At 41.3% G+C, this 18983-nt stretch overlaps 1 protein-coding gene across 18 annotated transcripts in view; it reads left to right on the top strand.

The window, feature by feature from the left end:
• The window catches only part of LOC133568754 (receptor-type tyrosine-protein phosphatase F-like), a 621387-nt gene that overhangs the window by 270244 nt on the left and 332160 nt on the right, over positions 1–18983 (top strand). The window lies entirely within an intron of this gene.

The raw sequence follows: 18983 nt of genomic DNA, 5'->3' as shown, positions 1-18983 counted from the left end.
AAAAAAAAGGCAGCTTTGTGTCAACATTGCATTTTTTTCCCGTTAGATTTCACCTCATTCCACTTTTTAACTTTTTTATTTTTGCAATACTATTTATTTTGCGTTTTTTACAGAATGTGTGGCGGGCCGGTAAACAATTAACCGCGGGCTGCAAATGGCCCCCGGGACGCACTTTGGACACCCTTGGTGTCGACATTAAAGGGAAAACGGACGCATTTGGGCTTAAAAACTAACGATACAGGCGACGTTATAACACTGAAACGCCCTCAGGAAGAGATGCTTTAAGACAGGGGTGCCCACACTTTTTCTGCAGGCGAGCTACTTTTCAATTGACCAACTCGAGGGGATCTACCTCATTTATATCTATCATTTATATTTATTTATTTATGAAAGAGACATTTTTGTAAACAAGGTAAATGTGTTTAAGGATAATACAAGCATGTGTAACACATATAGATGTCTTTCTTTCACAAAGACAAGAATATAAGTTGGTGTATTACCTGATTCTGATGACTTGCATTGATTGGAATCAGACAGTCATGATGATAACGCCCACATTTTCAAATGGAGGAGAAAAAAAAGTTGTCCTTTCTGTACAATACCACATGAAAGTGGTTGGTTTTTGGCATCTAATTCATCCAGCTTCCATACACTTTACAAGAAAAACATTGGCGGCAAATTCCGTAGCTTGCTTGATTGACATTCACGGCACCCGAGGGTCTTGTGAGATGACGCTGGCTGCTGCCAGTTCATTATTATGAAAAAATGACAGAGAGGAAAGCGAGAAACACTTTTTATTTCAACAGCGCCGTCCCTTCCGTCAAAACTCTAAAGGCCGACTGCACATTTCCTGTCTTCACAATAAAAGCCCTGCTTCATGCTGCCTGCGCTAACAAAATAAGAGTCTCGGAAAGGGATCGCTTGTGCACGCCAGTTTTCCGAGACTCTGTATTTAGTTAGCGCAGGCAGCATGAAGCAGGGCTTTTATTGTGAAGATAGGAAATGTGCAGTCGGCCTTTAGAGTTTTGACGGAAGGTACGGCGCGAGAGTCTGTTGAAATAAAAAGTGTTTCTCGCCTTCCTCTCGGTCATATTTTCATAATAATGATCTTGCAGCAGCCAGCGTCATCTCACAAGACCCTCCGGTACCGTGAATGTCATTTAAGTGACGTCTTGGTGATCACTCATTTTTAGGTCTATTTTTTTTAAAAGCCTGGCTGGAGATGGACTGACACACTCCCCGCGGTCGACTGGTAGCTCGCCATCGACGTAATGGGCACCCCTGCTTTAAGACAAGGCTAGCTGTTTTAGCTACTTCTAAATCACTAATCCTTGCCTCCTTGCCGACAAATACAGTTAGTTTCTTACAAGTATCATTATCACTGCAGGACGAGGAATAGCTAAACATGCTTCACTACACACCGTAGCTCACCTGCGTCACAATGTAAACAAACGCCATTGGTGGATCGACACCTGACATCCACTGTAATGATACCAAGTACAGGAGCGTATCGAGTCAATATTGTTTGGCTTTACAACATTGTATTTAGTATTTTTAAAGTCCTACTGAAAGCCACTACTAGCGACCACGCAGTCTGATAGTTTATATATCAATGATGAAATATTAACATTGCAACACATGCCAATACGGCCGCTTTAGTTTACTAAATTGCAATTTTAAATTTCCCCGCGGAGTTTCTTGTTGAAAACGTCTCGGAATGATGACGCGTGTTTGTGACGTCTCGGGTTATAGCGGACATATTAGCCCGGCACCACTCAAGGATAAAAGTCGTCCGATTTAATCGCATAATTACACAGTATTTCAGACATCTGTGTTGCTGAATATTTTGCAATTTGTACAATTAATAATGGAGACGTCAAAGAAGAATGCTGTTGGTGGATTGCAGCTCCCTTTAGTAACCGAAACACAGCCGGTGTTTCTTTGTTTGTTGTGAAGCTTTAACACGGAGCGGTCAAGCGAACATGTTTCTCTACGTCAACCAGCAAGTTTTTGGATGGGAAAATTGTGATGTTAAGTCTGCTCTTACCGGAGACTTCGGTGGATTATGCAACCTCCTCCTGCAGCTCAAAAAGGCAGCTGTGATCTTGGCTTCTCGGCTTCTCTCAGAGACACTGGCGTTCGCCGCAGCCATCCAACTTTCAGCTATGACTTTAGAATCTCACTAAAACACTATTAAAACAATAAGCAGATAAGGGATATTCCAGAATTGTCCTAGTAAATGTGTCTAGTTACACCTGAAACGCTCACACTACCACCGTCTTAAGCCGCCTTTTTTTTTTTTTGTGCTTCACTCTAACTTTCCTCATCCAGAAATCTTTCATCCTCGCTCAAATGAATGGGGAAATTGTCGCTTTCTCTGTCCGAATAGCTCTTAATGCTGGAGGCTATGATTATAAACAATGTGAGGATGTGAGGAGCCCTACAATCCATGTATGATCCTGTAACGACTTGGTATCGGATTGATACAAAAATATGTGGTATCATCCAAAACTAATGTAAAGTATCAAAAAACAGAATAATAAGTGATTAATACATTTTAACAGAAGTTTAAATGGAACATGTTTAAAGATAAAGTAAGCAGATATTAACAGTAAATGAACAAATAGATTAATAATACATTTTCTATCACTTGTCCTTAATAATGTTGACAAAATAATAGAAAAATAAATGACACAATATGTTACTGCATATGTCAGCAGCTAAATTAGGAGCCTTTGTTTGTTTACTTACTACTAAAAGACAAGTTGTCTTGTATTTTCACTATTTTATTTAAGGACTTAACTGCAATAAGAAACATGTTTAATGTACCCTAAGATTTTGTGTTAAAATAAAGCCAATAATGCAATTTTTTTTTGGTTCTGGGTATTTGTCCTGTTGTGTTTATGTTTTGTTACGGTGCGGATGTTCTCCCAAAATGTGTGTTTGTCGTTCTTGTTTGGCTAATACGTTTGAAAATAAATAATGTTTTTGGGGGTAGCGCGGGGGGCGTATACTGTAGTGTGCCGGAAGAGTTAGTGCTGCAAGGGGTTGTGGATATTTGTTCTTTTGTGTTTATGTTGTGTTACGGTGCGGATGTTCTCCCGAAATGTGTTTGTCGTTCTTGTTTGGCTAATACATTTGAAAGTAAATAATGTTTTTGGGGGTAGCGGGTGGCGTATACTGTAGCGTCCCGGAAGAGTTAGTGCTGCAATGGATTGCGGATATTTGTTCTTTTGTGTTTATGTTGTGTTACGGTGCGGATGTTCTCCCGAAATGTTTTTGTCGTTCTTGTTTGGCTAATAAATTTGAAAATTAATAATAATGTTTTTAGGGGTGGCGGGTCGCGTATACTGTAGCGTCCCAAAAGAGTTAGTGCTGCAAGGGATCCTAGATATTTGTTCTTTTGTGTTTATGTTGTGTTACGGTGCGGATGTTCTCCCGAAATGTGTTTGTCGTTCTTGTTTGGCTAATACATTTTAAAATAAATAATGTTTTTGGGAGTAGCAGGGGGCGTGTACTGTAGCGTCCCGGAAGAGTTACTGCTGCAAGGGGTTCTGGATATTTGTTTTTTTGTGTTTATGTTGTGTTACGGTGCGGATGTTCTCCCGAAATGTGTTTGTCGTTCTTGTTTGACTAATAAATTTGAAAATAAATAATGTTTTTGGGGGTACCGGGGGGCGTATACGGTAGCGTCCCGGAAGAGTTAGTGCTGCAAGGGGTTCTGGATATTTGTTCTTTTTTGTTTATGTCGTGTTACGGTGCGGATGTTCTCCCGAAATGTGTTTTTCGTTCTTGTTTGGCTAATACATTTTTTTTTATGTTTTAGTTCCAACACTAGTCTCATGTGGTGCGTGGAGGTTCTTGCGTGGCCTTGGCTTCTGTTTTTCTGGCCTTTGCATAATACGAGTGGACTAAATTAGACCACAGAGATATCTTTAGCAATGTTTTGCTTCGTCTCCAACGTTGCTCGTGTCGTGAATAAGACAATATGCGGACGAGAAAAAAATTCCAAATGGGGGGGGGGAATAAAAAAAAAAAGAAGAAAATAAAACCAAAAGGAACTGAATACATGCCTGCCTCTGGTTTGAGGTTGAGCGTGTATTTTAGTGAGCGTTGCACACGGAGGGGGAAAAAAAGAGTCAGACCTGTCATTACCGCCAGTCCAGAGCAGACGTAGAATTAAAATAAGACTGTTGGGGGGGCCAAAATAACACCTACCACTAATAGCAGGCTTGTGTAAATTTGCTGCCTGTAATTTCGCTGCAACTTAGTTACGTAAACTCGATAGTGCCGCTTCGGATTTGCCGTGTCGTAACTCAGGCGGCGGACGGATGCGACGACCAGGCGGCGGACGGATGCGACGACCAGGCTTCACTTCTCCTGGAGAGTCCTGTTTTGTTTTTTTTTGTTTTTTTTTCAGTCTTCCAACGAAAAAACGGCGTAATTGTTCGTCACATTTGGCACAGATTGATGCCAGGAGCTGGGAGGCGATGCACAAACAGACTTTTTCTTTCAAATCATTTCAAAATAGCAGCATGGCCGCAGCCCGCACGGTTGCAGCAGGGACGTTTGTATTAGCCTTTCACACAGCAAACATAAAATGATCAGTTTTGATGGCAGAATACACACGATCATGTCGTCTTATTAGGATTTTAATGGCAAGTCACGACATACCGAAATTCCCCTTTTCCACGGATGCACTGCGGGCTCTAAAACTACAAACCCCGTTTCCATATGAGTTGGGAAATTGTGTTAAATGTAAATATAAACAGAATACAATGATTTGCAAATCATTTTCAACCCATATTCAGTTGAATATGCTACAAAGACAACATATTTGATGTTCAAACTCATAAACAACATTTTTTTTTTGCAAATAATAATTAACGTAGAATTCCATGGCTGCAACAAGTGCCAAAGTAGTTGGGAAAGGGCATGTTCACCACTGTGTTACATCACCTTTTCTTTTAACAACACTCAAGAAACGTTTGGGAACTGAGGAAACAAATTGTTGAGGCTTTGAAAGTGGAATTCTTTCCCATTCTTGTTTTATGTAGAGCTTCAGTCGTTCAACAGTCCGGGATCTTGTTGTCGTATTTAACACTTTGTTATGCGCCACACATTTTTGATGGGAGACATGTCTGGACTGCAGGCAGGCCAGGATAGTTACTACGAAGCCACACTGTTGTCACACGTGGCTTGGCATTGTCTTGCTGAAATAAGCAGGGGCGTCCATGATACCGTTGCTTGGATGACAACATATGTTGCTCCAAAACCTGTATGGACCTTTCAGCATTAATGGTGCCTTCACAGATGTGTAAGTTACCCATGCCTTGGGCACTAATGCACCCCCATACCATCACAGATGCTGGCTTTTGAACTTTGCACCTATAACAATCCGGATTGTTATTTTCCTCTTTGTTCCGGAGGACACCATGTTTTCTGTTTCCAAATATAATTTGAAATGTGGACTCGTCAGACCCCAGAACACTTTTCCACTTTGCATCAGTCCATCTTAGATAAGCTCGGGCCCAGCGAAGCCAGTAGCGTTCCTGGGTGTTGTTGATAAATGGGTTTGGCTTTGCATAGCAGAGTTTTAACTTGCACTTACAGATGTAGCGACCAACTGTAGTTACTGACAGTGGTTTTATGAAGTGTTCCTGAGCCCATGTGGTGATATCCTTTACACACTGATGTCTGTTTTTAATGCAGTACCACCAAAGGGATCAACGGTCTGTAATATCATCGCTTATGTCTAGTGATTTCTCCAGATTCTCTGAACCTTTTGATGATTGTACGGACCGTAGATGGTAAAATCCCTAAATTCCTTGCAATAGCTCGTTGAGAAATGTTGTTCTAAAACTGTTCGACAATTTGCTTACAAATTGGTGACCCTCGCCCCATCCTTGTTTGTGAATTACTTAGCATTTCATGGAAGCTGTTTTTATACCCAATCATGGCACCCACCTGTTCCCAATTAGCCTGCACACCTGTGGGATGTTCCAAATAAGTGTTTGAGGAGCATTCCTGAACTTTATCAGTATTTATTGCCACCTTTCCCAACTTCTTTGTCACGTGTTGATGGCATCAAATTCTAAAAGTTAATGATTATTTGCAACAAAAAAAAAACGTTTATCAATTTGAACATCAAATATGTTGTCTTTGTAGCATATTCAACTGAATATGGGTTGAAAAGGATTTGCAAATCATTGTATTCTGTTTATATTTACATCTAACACAATTTCCCAACTCATATGGAAACCGGGTTTGTATTTGTATTTGTAGTCTAGAAAATATGGCAATCTTCTAGCAAATGGGGGGTCGGAGGGGGACATGTTATTTTGTAGACTAACAGATACTACATTGTTTCATTTGGAAAAAAATGAAGGGATGTAACACCCGAATACGTTTTTCAACTTGTTTAAGTCGGGGTCCACGTGAATCAATTCATGGTAAAATGTGACCTGGCTGACAGGACTGTTGTTGATGGCATCAAATTCTAAAAGTTAATGATTATTTGCAAAAAAAAAAAAAAAAAGTTTGTCATCTAACACAATTTCCCAACTCATATGGAAACGGGGTTCGTATACCGGTGCGCTTTGTAGTCTAGAAAATATGGTAATCTTCCAGCAAATGGGGATTTGAGGGGGGGACATGTTATTTTGTAGACTAACAGATACCACATTGCTTCATTTGGCAAAAAAATTAAGGGATGTGACACCCAAATAAGTGAATCAATTCATGGTAAAATGTGACCTGGCTGACAGGACTGTTGTTGATGGCATCAAATTCTAAAAGTTAATGATTATTTGCAAAAAAAAAAAAAAAAATGTTTATGAGTTTGAACATCAAATATGTTGTCTTTGTAGCATATTCAACTGATTTTGGGTTGAAAAGGATTTGCAAATCATTGTATTCTGTTTATATTTACATCTAACACAATTTCCCAACTTTGCAGTCTAGAAAATATGGTACTCTTCCAGCAAATGGGGGGTCGGAGGGGGACATGTTATTTTGTAGACTAACAGATACTACATTGCTTCATTTGGAAAAAAATTAAGGGATGTAACACCCGAATAAGTTTTTCAACTTGTTTAAGTCGGGGTCCACGTGAATCAATTCATGGTAAAATGTGACCTGGCTGATAGGACTGTTGTTGATGGCATCAAATTCTAAAAGTTAATGATTATTTGCAAAAAAAAAAAAAAAAATGTTTATCATCTAACACAATTTCCTAACTCATATCGAAACGGGGTTTGTATACCGGTGCGCTCTGTAATCTAGAAAATATGGTAATCTTCCAGCAAATGGTGGTTTGAGGGGCGGACATGTTATTTTGTAGACTAACAGATACTACATTGCTTCATTTGGAAAAAAATTAAGGGATGTAACACCCAAATAAGTGAATCAATTCATGGTAAAATGTGACCTGGCTGACAGGACTGTTGTTGATGGCATCAAATTCTAAAAGTTAATGATTATTTGCAAAAAAAAAAAAATGTTTATCAGTTTGAACATCAAATATGTTGTCTTTGTAGCATATTCAACTGAATATGGGTTGAAGATGATTTGCAAATCATTGTATTCTGTTTATATTTACATCTAACACCATTTCCCAACTCATATGGAAACGGGGTTTGTATTTGTATTTGTAGTCTAGAAAATATGGCAATCTTCCAGCAAATGTGGATTTGAGGGGGGGACATGTTGTTTTGTAGACTAACAGATACTACATTGCTTCATTTGGCAAAAAAATTAAGGGATGTAACACCCGAATAAGTGAATCAATTCATGGTAAAATGTGACCTGTTTGACAAGACTATTGGTATCAGATATTTTTTACATGCAAGCTCAAATTAGCAATACTTTGTTTTATTTTGAAAATAAATCAGAGTGATGCGTCGTGCCGTCACTTTTGTGTTCCTTCCACCAGTGTTCCAGCGTGTTTTGCCCCGATCAGGCGTGCTGAGAACCTGGCAGCACCAACACACCCTCAGCTCAGTGACATTGTTCCAGCGTGTTCCGTCATTGGCTGGCCGAGTACAATGTAGTGTTATTGCAGCAAGTGCTGATCGCAGACATCCCATCGATCCGCCTTAGCCCCCCCGCCCCTCTCCGCCACCCGGGAGCTCAGCCTAATCGAGCAGCTCCCCCCTCCACCCCCACCGTACACAATAAACCACCAGGGCCCGCAAGGTCAGCCTCAAAGTCGCTCCTCGGCGCAACCTATCTTTTCTGTCGCGCTGCCATTGTGACGTATTCCTCCGGCTTTAATAAGCTTTTGATGAATGTGTCGCTGCGGCCGCGCCTTCTCCTTTCAGGCCGGGACCACAAAGGTCTCCCCTGGGTGTGTGCAGCCCCCCCCCCCCCCCCCCCCTACTAACCATACACAACCACACATTCACATTAGCAGGAGTACATTTAATTAATTAATCCTAACCAACTGGGTGCCTTTTTAAAGTGGCTATTTTTATATCAAGCTATTGTTGTGGATAACGTTGTGTGTCCGCAAACTATTAGAACTAGAAAAGCATTCAGAGAGTGCAGACCTCTGCCACAATAGTAAAAAACCTGTTATGGTTAAGAGGGGGAGGTGACGGTAACAGACACCACAGGGCCGTATGTGCAATAATTTATTATATACATATAATAAATATATATACAAACCCTGTTTCCATATGAGTTGGGAAATTGTGTTAGATGTAAATATAAACAGAATACAATGATTTGCAAATCCTTTTCAACCCATATTCAGTTGAATATGCTACAAAGACAACATATTTGATGTTCAAACTCATAAACTTTATTTTTTTTTTTGCAATTGACTTAGAATTGGCTGCAACACGTGCCAAAGTAGTTGGAAAGGGCATGTTCACCACTGTGTTACATCACCTTTTCTTCTAACAACACTCAATAAACGTTTGGGAACTGAGGAAACTAATTGTTGAAGCTTTGAAAGTGGAATTTTTTCCCATTCTTGTTTGATGAGCATTCCTCAACTTGATCAGTATTTATTGCCACCTTTCCCAACTTCTTTGTCACGTGTTGCTGGCATCAAGTTCTAAAGTGAATGGTTATTTGCAACAACAAAAAAAACATGTATTTTAGTTTGAACATCAAATATGTTGTCTTTGTAGCATATTCAACTGAATATGGGTTAAAAAGGATTTGCAAATCTTTGTATTCTGTTTATATTTACATCTAACACAATTTCCCAACTCATAAGGAAACAGGGGTTTGTGTGTATATATATATATATATATATATATATATATATATATATATATATATACAATAATACTAACAGTACATTTGGCTTAAGACGCATGCATCTGCTTTTGTTTAAAATACAATAATAGCTCTAAAATATAACAACAAGTGGGTTTTAAGATGAGTTTTAAAAGGGGACAGAGCTGGTACACCATAGCAGTGAGATTGTGGTTAAAGCTGCATGGATCTGAATTTTGTGTAAAATACGATACTAGTTCTAAAATATGACAAAAAGTGGGTTTTAAGATGAGTTTTAAAAGGGGACTTTGCTGGTAAACCATGGCAGTGTAAGTTTGGCTTAAGATGCATGGATCTGCCTTTTGTGTAAAAAAAAATTAAAAAGTAATGCTAGCTTTAAAATGTGACAAAAAGTCGGTTTTAAAAGGGGACAGAGCTGGTAAACCATGGCAGTGAGATTGTGGTTTAAGACGTTATTTTGCGGCCCGCACCTTGATATCACAATTTGAAGTTACCGCGGCCCACGAGTTTTATATATTTTGTATACTTGCCAACAGTCCCGATTTTCCCTGGAGACTCACAAATTTCAGGGCAACCATTCTTCCGAAATTCTGTCGATCTTCACCCAATCAACAATATTCATGGGGTGCTGTAATAGCACTGCCTTTAACGCCCTCTAGAACCTGTACTAACAGCGTGCTAGCCCAGTCATTTGTTATATCTGGCTGAAGTACGCTCATCCGCAAGTGACTGTTACAAATATGCGCCACACTGAGAACCCACACCAAACAAGAATGACAAACACATTTTAGGAGAAAGTCCGCACCTAAACACAACATAAACACAACAGAACAAATACCCAGAATCCCATGCAGCCCTAACTCTCCCCCCAACCCCCCCAACAAAACAATACTAACAATACATTTGGCTTAAGACGCATGCATCTGCCTTTTGTTTAAAATACAATACTAGCTCTAAAATATGACAACAAGTGGGTTTTAAGATGAGTTTTAAAAGGGGACAGAGCTGGTACACCATGGCAGTGAGATTGTGGTTTAAGCTGCATGGATTTGCATTTTGTGTAAAATACGATACGAGTTCTAAAATATGACAAAAAGTGGGTTTTAAGATGAGTTTTAAAAGGGGACTTTGCTGGTAAACCTTGGCAGTGTAAGTTTAGCTTAAGATGCATGAATCTGCCTTTTGTGTAAAAATAATAAAAAAAATAATGCTAGCTTTACAATGTGACAAAAAGTCGGTTTTAAAAGGGGACAGAGCTGGTAAACCATGGCAGTGAGATTGTGGTTTAAGACGTTATTTTGCGGCCCGCACCTTGATATCACAATTTGAAGTTGCCGCGGCCCACGAGTGTTATATATCTTATATAGTTGCCAACAGTCCCAATTTTCCCTGGAGACTCCCGAATTTCAGGGCAACCATTCTTCCGAAATTCTGTCGATCTCCACCCAATCAACAATATTCATGGGGTGCTGTAATAGCACTGCTTTTAACGCCCTCTACAACCTGTACTAACAGCGTGCTAGCCCAGTCATATGTTATATCTGGCTGAAGTACACACATCCGCAAGTGACTGTTACAAATATGCGCCACACTGTGAACCCACACCAAACAAGAATGACAAACACATTTTAGGAGAAAGTCCGCACCTAAACACAACAGAACAAATACCAGAATCCCATGCAGCCCTAACTCTCCCCCCAACAAAACAATACTAACAGTACATTTGGATTAAGACGCATGCATCTGCCTTTTGTTTAAAATACAATACTAGCTCTAAAATATGACAACAAGTGGGTTTTAAGATGAGTTTTAAAAGGGGACAGAGCTGGTACACCATAGGAGTGTAAGTTTTGCTTAAGATGCATGAATCTGCCTTTTGTGTAAAAATAATTTAAAAAATAATGCTAGCTTTAAAATGTGACAAAAAGTCGGTTTAAAAGGGGACAAAGCTGGTAAACCATGGCAGTGAAATTGTGGTTTAAGCTGCAACAAACTGCATTTTGTGTAAAATACAATATTACCTCTAAAACAGGGGTCTCAAACACGCGGCCTGCGGGCCATTTGCGGCCCGCGAGTTGTTATTTTGCGGCCCGCACCTTGATATCACAATTTGAAGTTACTGCGGCCCACGAGTTTTATATAATTGGCGCTTGACAGCATCATACTTGCCCACAGTCACAATTTCCCTGGAGACTCCCGGATTTCAGGGCAACCATTCTTCCGAAATTCTGTCGATCTTCACCCAATCAACAATATTCATGGGGTGCTGTAATAGCACTGCTTTTAACGCCCTCTACAACCTGTACTAACAGCGTGCTAGCCCAGTCATATGTTATATCTGGCTGAAATACACACATCCGCAAGTGACAGTTACAATGTGACAAAAAGTCGTTTTTAAAAGGGGACAGAGCTGGTAAACCATGGCAGTGAGATTGTGTTTAAGACGTTATTTAGCGGCCCACACCTTGATATCACAATTTGAAGTTACCGCGGCCCACAAGTTTTATATATTTTATATACTTGCCAACAGTCCCAATTTTCCCTGGAGACTCACAAATTCAGGGCAACCATTCTTCCGAAATTCTGTCGATCTCCACCCAATCAACAATATTCATGGGTGCTGTAATAGCACTGCTTTTAACGCCCTTTACAACCTGTACTAACAGCGTGCTAGCCCAGTCATTTGTTATATCTGGCTGAAGTACACACATCCGCAAGTGACAGTTACAAATATGCGCCACACTGTGAACCCACACCAAACAAGAATGACAAACACATTTTAGGAGAAAGTCCGCACCTAAACACAACATAAACACAACAGAACAAATACCCAGAATCCCATGCAGCCCTAACTCTCCCCCTAACAAAACAATACTAACAGTACACTTGGCTTAAGACGCATGCATCTGCCTTTTGTTTAAAATACAATACTAGCTCTAAAATATGACAACAAGTGGGTTTTAAGATGAGTTTTAAAAGGGGACAGAGCTGGTACACCATAGGAGTGTAAGTTTAGCTTAAGATGCATGAATCTGCCTTTTGTGTAAAAATAATTAAAAAAATAATGCTAGCTTTAAAATGTGACAAAAAGTCGGTTTTAAAAGGGGACAGAGCTGGTAAACCATGGCAGTGAAATTGTGGTTTGAGCTGCATGGATCTGCATTTTGTGTAAAATACAATATTAGCTTTAAAACAGGGGTCTCAAACACACGGCCCGCGGGCCATTTGCAGCCCGCGAGACGTTATTTTGCGGCCCACACCTTGATATGACAATTTAAAGTTAGTGCGGCCCACGGGTTTTATATAATTGGCGCTTGACAGCATCATACTTGCCCAGAGTCACAATTTTCCCTGGAGACTCCCGAATTTCAGGGCAACCATTCTTCCGAAATTCTGTCGATCTTCACCCAATCAACAATATTCATGGGGTGCTGTAATAGCACTGCTTTTAACGCCCTCTACAACCTGTACTAACAGCGTGCTAGCCCAGTCATATGTTATATCTGGCTGAAGTACACACATCCGCAAGTGACTGCAAGGCATACTTGGTCAACAGCCATACAGGTCACACTGAGGGTGGCCGTATAAACAACTTTAACACTGTTACAAATATGTGCCACACTGTGAACCCACACCAAACAAGAATGACAAACACATTTTAGGAGAAAGTCCGCACCTAAACCCAACATAAACACAACAGAACAAATACCCAGAATCCCATGCAGCCCTAACTCCCCCCCCAACCCCCCCAACAAAACAATACTAACAGTACATTTGGCTTAAGACGCATGCATCTGCCTTTTGTTTAAAATACAATACTAGCTCTAAAAAATGACAAGTGGGTTTTAAGATGAGTTTTAAAAGCAGTGAGATTGTGGTTTAAGCTGCCTTGATCTGCATTTTGTGTAAAACACGATACTAGTTCTAAAATATGACAAAAAGTGTGTTTTAAGATGAGTTTTAAAAGGTGACAGGGTTGGTAAATCATTGCCGTTTTGAGTGTATTTTAGCTGCATGGATCTGGCTTTTGTGTCAACGACTGTTGTAAAATATAATAACAGCAAGTGGGGTTCGAAGATAAACATTTCACCAAATAGTCGCCGTTTACGATTCGAACCTGACAAGCAAACGCCCCGCATCCAGCCTTGTAGGACAAATGCCGAGATTAAATTGGCAATCTGGAGAAGCTTTCACAATGCGGTGATGTAATGAACTTGCCAAAGTGCTTTGCGAGGGGTGGGCCAGACGGGCAGCCGGGCGGCCGGAAATTGGATTGTGTTTTTAACTGTCCATATGGTCGCCCCGGTTCAAACTCAAACGACGACAGAAATTGATTCTTTTAATTAAAGGTAACCAGATCCACCCCGGAGAGCCACTTCGGAGGTAGGAACACCCCGGCGGCCTAAGGAAAACCATCCGTTAAAAATGAAAACACCTTATTCGCCGAATGGCACAGTTTTGAGGGTGGACACTTTTGACGCAGAGTTCTTCCTCACCAGGCAGTGCGACAATGTCGGAGTAGAGGGAGGGGGTGTGGGGGAGGGGTGGTGGCGGTCTGCGGAGGTTAATGATGTGAGATTAATAGTTTAATTAGGGAGCTCAATAGCGGGGCTTGAAGCAGTCACCCAAACCCTCCGCCGTGTCCCAGATTCATCAGTGCCACGGGGCGACAAGATCCCACGCCAGTGTCCTTCCAGAAAAGGGCATTTTAATCTGGGCTAAGCTTTATTGACAATGGACGCCTCCTGTCTGCCAAGTCCTTCGGGATTCGTTGCATTCCCACTCCATCTGAGGCTAATTTCACTTCGAACATTAAGACGGAAGTAGTAAAAGGGATTATAGGTATGTTGCTACACACCTGGGCAACGTTTGATGCTAAGCAATCCCCCAGGTGTGTATTTACGGCTTCTTACCCCCGCGGTCTGTCCGCATCATAACCCTTCCTCTCGGCCATATGGCCGCCCTCAGAGGGCTGCTTGGAACGGGGAATGTGTGTGAATATAAATGTGTAATCGCCTCATGATACTGTGACACATATTTTTACATAGCGTATAATTAGAGTTTTTTACAGTGCATTACTGTAAATTGAAAAACTGTCAGTAAAATTCTAGCAATTGAGCTGCCAGTTTTTTTTAACATAAAATCTCCTGACCCTTGACAGTGTAAAAAAAAATAATCCATGGGTCGTCCTCAGACGGGTTCGCCAACATAGGTTCCAATGTCTTAACCAATCCATGGGAGGAGTTCGCCAACGTAGGTTCCAATGTCTTACCCAATCCACGGGTCGTCTTCAGACAGGTTCACCAACGTAGGTTCCAATGTCATACCTAATTCATGGGTCGTCGTCAGACGGGTTCGCCAACATAGGTTCCAATGTCTTAGCCAATCCACTGGTCGTCCTTGGAGGGGTTGGCCAACATAGGTTCCAATATCTTACCCAATCCATGGGTCGTCCTCAGACAGGTTGGTCAATGTAGGTTCCAATGTGTTAGCCAATCCATGGGTCGTCCTCAGACGGGGTAGCCAATGTAGGTTCCAATGTCTTACCCAATCCACGGGTCGTTTTCAGACAGGTTCACCAACGTAGGTTCCAATGTTTTACCCAATCCATGGGTCGTCCTCAGACGGGTTTGCCAACGTAGGTTCCAATGTCTTACCCAATCCATGAGTCGTCCTCAGACGGGTTCGCCAACGTAGGTTCCAATGTCTTACCCAATCCATGGGTCGTCTTCAGACAGGTTCACCAACGTAGGTTCCAATGTCGTACCTAATCCATGGGTCGTCCTCAGACTGGTTCGCCAACGTAGGTTCCAATGTCTTACCCAATCCACTTGTCGTCCTTGGAGGGGTTGGCCAATGTAGGTTCCAATGTCTTACCCAATCCACTGTTCGTCCTCAGACGGGTTCGCCAACGTAGGTTCCAATGTCTTACCCAATCCATGGGTCATCCTCAGATGGGTTGGCCAACATAGGTTCCTATCTCTTACCCAATCCATGGGTCGTCTTCAGACAGGTTCACCAAGGTAGGTTCCAATGTCGTACCTAATCCATTGGTCGTCCTCAGATGGGTTCGCCAACGTAGGTTCCAATGTCTTACCCAATCCACTTGTCGTCCTTGGGGGGGTTAGCCAACGTAGGTTCCAATGTCTTACCCAATCCACTGGTCGTCCTCAGACGGGTTCGCCAACGTAGGTTCCAATGTCTTACCCAATCCATGGGTCATCCTCAGATGGGTTGGCCAACATAGGTTCCAATCTCTTACCCAATCCGTGGGTGGTCCTCAGACAGGTTCGCCAAAGTAGGTTCCATTGTCTTACCCAATCCATGGGTCGTCCTCCGACGGGTTCGCCAACACAGGTTCCAATGTCTTACCCAATCCACTGGTCGTCCTTGGAGGGGTTAGCCAACGTAGGTTCCAATGTCTTACCCAATCGGTGGGTGGTCCTCAGACAGGTTCGCCAACGTAGGTTCCAATGTCTTACCCAATCCCTGGGTCATCCTCAGATGGGTTGGCCAACATAAGTTCCATTGTCTTACCCAATCCATCGGTCGTCCTCAAAATTGGAACTTTTGTCGACTAAAGTTACGACTCTTTTCATAAAATTGCCCAAATGGTAAGTTTTTCTTGTAAAATTGCGACTGTTATTTAGTAAAATTCAAACTGTTATGATAATATTGCACAAATCTTATTATTTTTTGTAAAATTGCCACTTGTGTTGAGTAAAATTGTGACTTTTATTATAATACTGCCAAAATTCTAAGTTTTTCTTGTTAAATTGTGTCTTTTTTTTGTGAAATTCCAACTAAAAAGCTTTTTTGTATTTGCACAGTATGCCTATATTAATAATGTTATAAATACAAATGTTAATATATCTAGAAATGGTGGTCCTAAAGAGGTAGGCATTTTTCGGAGGTTTCAAGAAGGTAACAAATACAAGAATGTGTGTGTGTGTATGTGTGTGTGTGTGTGTGTGTGTGTGTGTGTGTGTGTGTGTGTGTGTGTGTGTGTGTGTGTGTGTGTGTGTGTGTGTGTGTGTGTGTGTGTGTGTGCGCGTGTGCGTGTGTTTGTTTTGGTAATGCATACTTAATGGTGACATCACTTTGTTTACACAGTCAGGGACCTCCGACGGTATGGGGACCAACAAACAGGTCCCCAAAAGGGAAACCTTTTTAAATGATAGTCAGATCCATTCTAAGTGATTTTTAAGCTTTGACCCATAAAACATCTTTACTGTTTAGTTTGAGTGTGAAACTTTTAATTTATTTATTTTTTTAAATGGTCCTCAGTAGTCAGGTACGAATGTGTGTGAATTATGCAAAATGATTTCAATTTGGTCCCCATGAACCATATTAACTCTTTTTCCCCAGGGTCCCCAGTAAGTATGATCAGCACATTACTTCATCAATCCAGAGATTTAAAGACGTGTATGAGGTAACTGGGCAGTGGACATTTTACCTCATTTTTTTATGCCTCCACAACCTGTAGAAAGGGTGGTCCCCACAAGTCCCGAACAACAACTTGGTCCCCATTCCAAATGATAACCTGTGTGTGCGTGTGTGCGTGTGTGCGTGTGTGCGTGTGTGTGTGTGTGTGTGTGTGTGTGTGTGTGTGTGTGTGTGTGTGTGTGTGTGTGTGTTTTGGTAATGCTTACCTAATGGGGACATCACTTTGTTTACACAGTCACCTTTAGGGGACCTCTGACGGTATGGGGACCAACAAACAGGTCCCCTAAAGGGAAACCTTTTTAAATGATAGTCAGATCCATTCTAAGTGATTTTTAAGCTTTGACCCATAAAACATCTTCACTGGTTAGTTTGAGTATGAAACCTTTAATTTATTTATTTTTTTGAGTGGTCCTCAGTAGTCACGTACGAGTGTGTGTGAATTATGCTAAATGATTGAAATTTGGTCCCCATGAACCATATTAACTCTTTTTCCCCAGGGTCCCCAGTAAGTATGATCAGCACATTACTTCATCAATCCAGAGATTTAAAGGCGTGTATGAGCTAACTGGGCAGTGGACATTTTACCTAATTTTTTTATGCCTCCACAACCTCTAGAAAGAGTGGTCCCCACAAGTCCTGAACGACACCTTGGTCCCCATTCCAATTGATAACCTGTGTGTGTGTGTGTGTGTGTGTGTGTGTGTGTGTGTGTGTGTGTGTGTGTGTGTGTGTGTGTGTGTGTGTGTGTGTGTGTGTGTGTGTGTGTGTGTGTGTGTGTGTGTGTGTGTGTGTGTGTGTGTTTTGGTAATGCATACTTAATGGGGACATCACTTTGTTTACACAGTCAGGGACCTCTGACGGTATGGGGACCAACAAACAGGTCCCCAAAAGGGAAACCTTTTTAAATGATAGTCAGATCCATTCCAAGTGATTTTTAAGCCTTGACCCATAAAACATCTTTACTGGTTAGTTTGAGTGTGAAACTTTTAATTTTTTTTTTTTAAATGGTCCTCAGTAGTCACGTACGAATGTGTGTGAATTATGCTAAATGTTTGAAATTTGGTCCCAATGAACCCTATGAACTCTTTTTTCCCCAGGGTCCCCAGTAAGTATGATCAGCACATTACTTCATCAATCCAGAGATTTAAAGACGTGTATGAGGTAACTGGGCAGTGGACATTTTACCTCATTTTTTTATGCCTCCACAACCTGTAGAAAGGGTGGTCCCCACAAGTCCCGAACAACAACTTGATCCCCATTCTAAATGATAACCAGTGTGTGTGTGTGTGTGTGTGTGTGTGTGTGTGTGTGTGTGTGTAGACATGGCCAAGTCTCAGCCTAAAAACTGTACGAACACGAGGGCTCGGAGGGCTCACACGGTTAAACGGTCAATTCTGGCTTCTTCACGAGTCACGGAACAAGGCTTGTAAAATTCTGGAATGTCAATCTAGTAATGTATTTCATTACTACGGTGGCGCAACTCAAGCTGGCGGAGACTTAAATTAGCAGAGGGCCCTGTGCTCGGTCAAGACGATAGGAACAATGGTGGCGTGGCTTTGTGGTCTCTGAGGGAGGGTTAATCCAGGGGAGGCACATTAATTAAGTAAGTGGGGTCAAGTCGGGTGGGGGGAGAAGGGGATTGATGGATGATGAGCTAACCCCAAAAATGGGCTCCCTGAAGAAGTTGGGAGTCCTCTCGCCAGCTGTGCCCCGGTGCCTCTCGGGATCATTCAATACACTTAACATTTAGCCCGCATTGATCTATTAGTTGTTAGCGTCCAGGGGCCCCCCACCCCTGTATTCACTTTGCAGAGTAGTTGGCATTACCATTACAATGTCGTCACATCGTATTCAAAATGTCCCATTTTGAATTTTTCATTTGCACAAAGAAGCCATAAATCCTCGACCCATGTTGTTGTACATTTGACAGCAGTATTTTATTTAGTCTTAGGTGTAGTCTTTTGAAGAAAATGTGTTTTAGTTCAGTTCCATTTTAGTCAGCTGTAATTATTGTAAATTTACAAATCCCGTTTCCATTTGAGTTGGGAAATTGTGTTAGATGTAAATATAAACGGAATGCAATGATTTGCAAATCCTTTTCAACCCATATTCAGTTGAATATGCTACAAAGACAACATATTTGATGTTCAAACTCATAAACTTTATTTTGTTTTGCAAATAATAATTAACTTAGAATTTCATGGCTGCAACACGTGCCAAAGTAGTTGGGAAAGGGCATGTTCACCGCTGTCTTACATCACCTTTTCTTTTAAAAACACTCAATAAAC

This window comes from Nerophis ophidion, linkage group LG14 (genome assembly GCF_033978795.1).
Source record: "Nerophis ophidion isolate RoL-2023_Sa linkage group LG14, RoL_Noph_v1.0, whole genome shotgun sequence".
Lineage (NCBI taxonomy): Eukaryota > Metazoa > Chordata > Actinopteri > Syngnathiformes > Syngnathidae > Nerophis > Nerophis ophidion.
The sequence above is the reverse complement of the archived record's forward strand: the minus strand, read 5'-3'. Positions and strand labels throughout refer to the sequence as shown.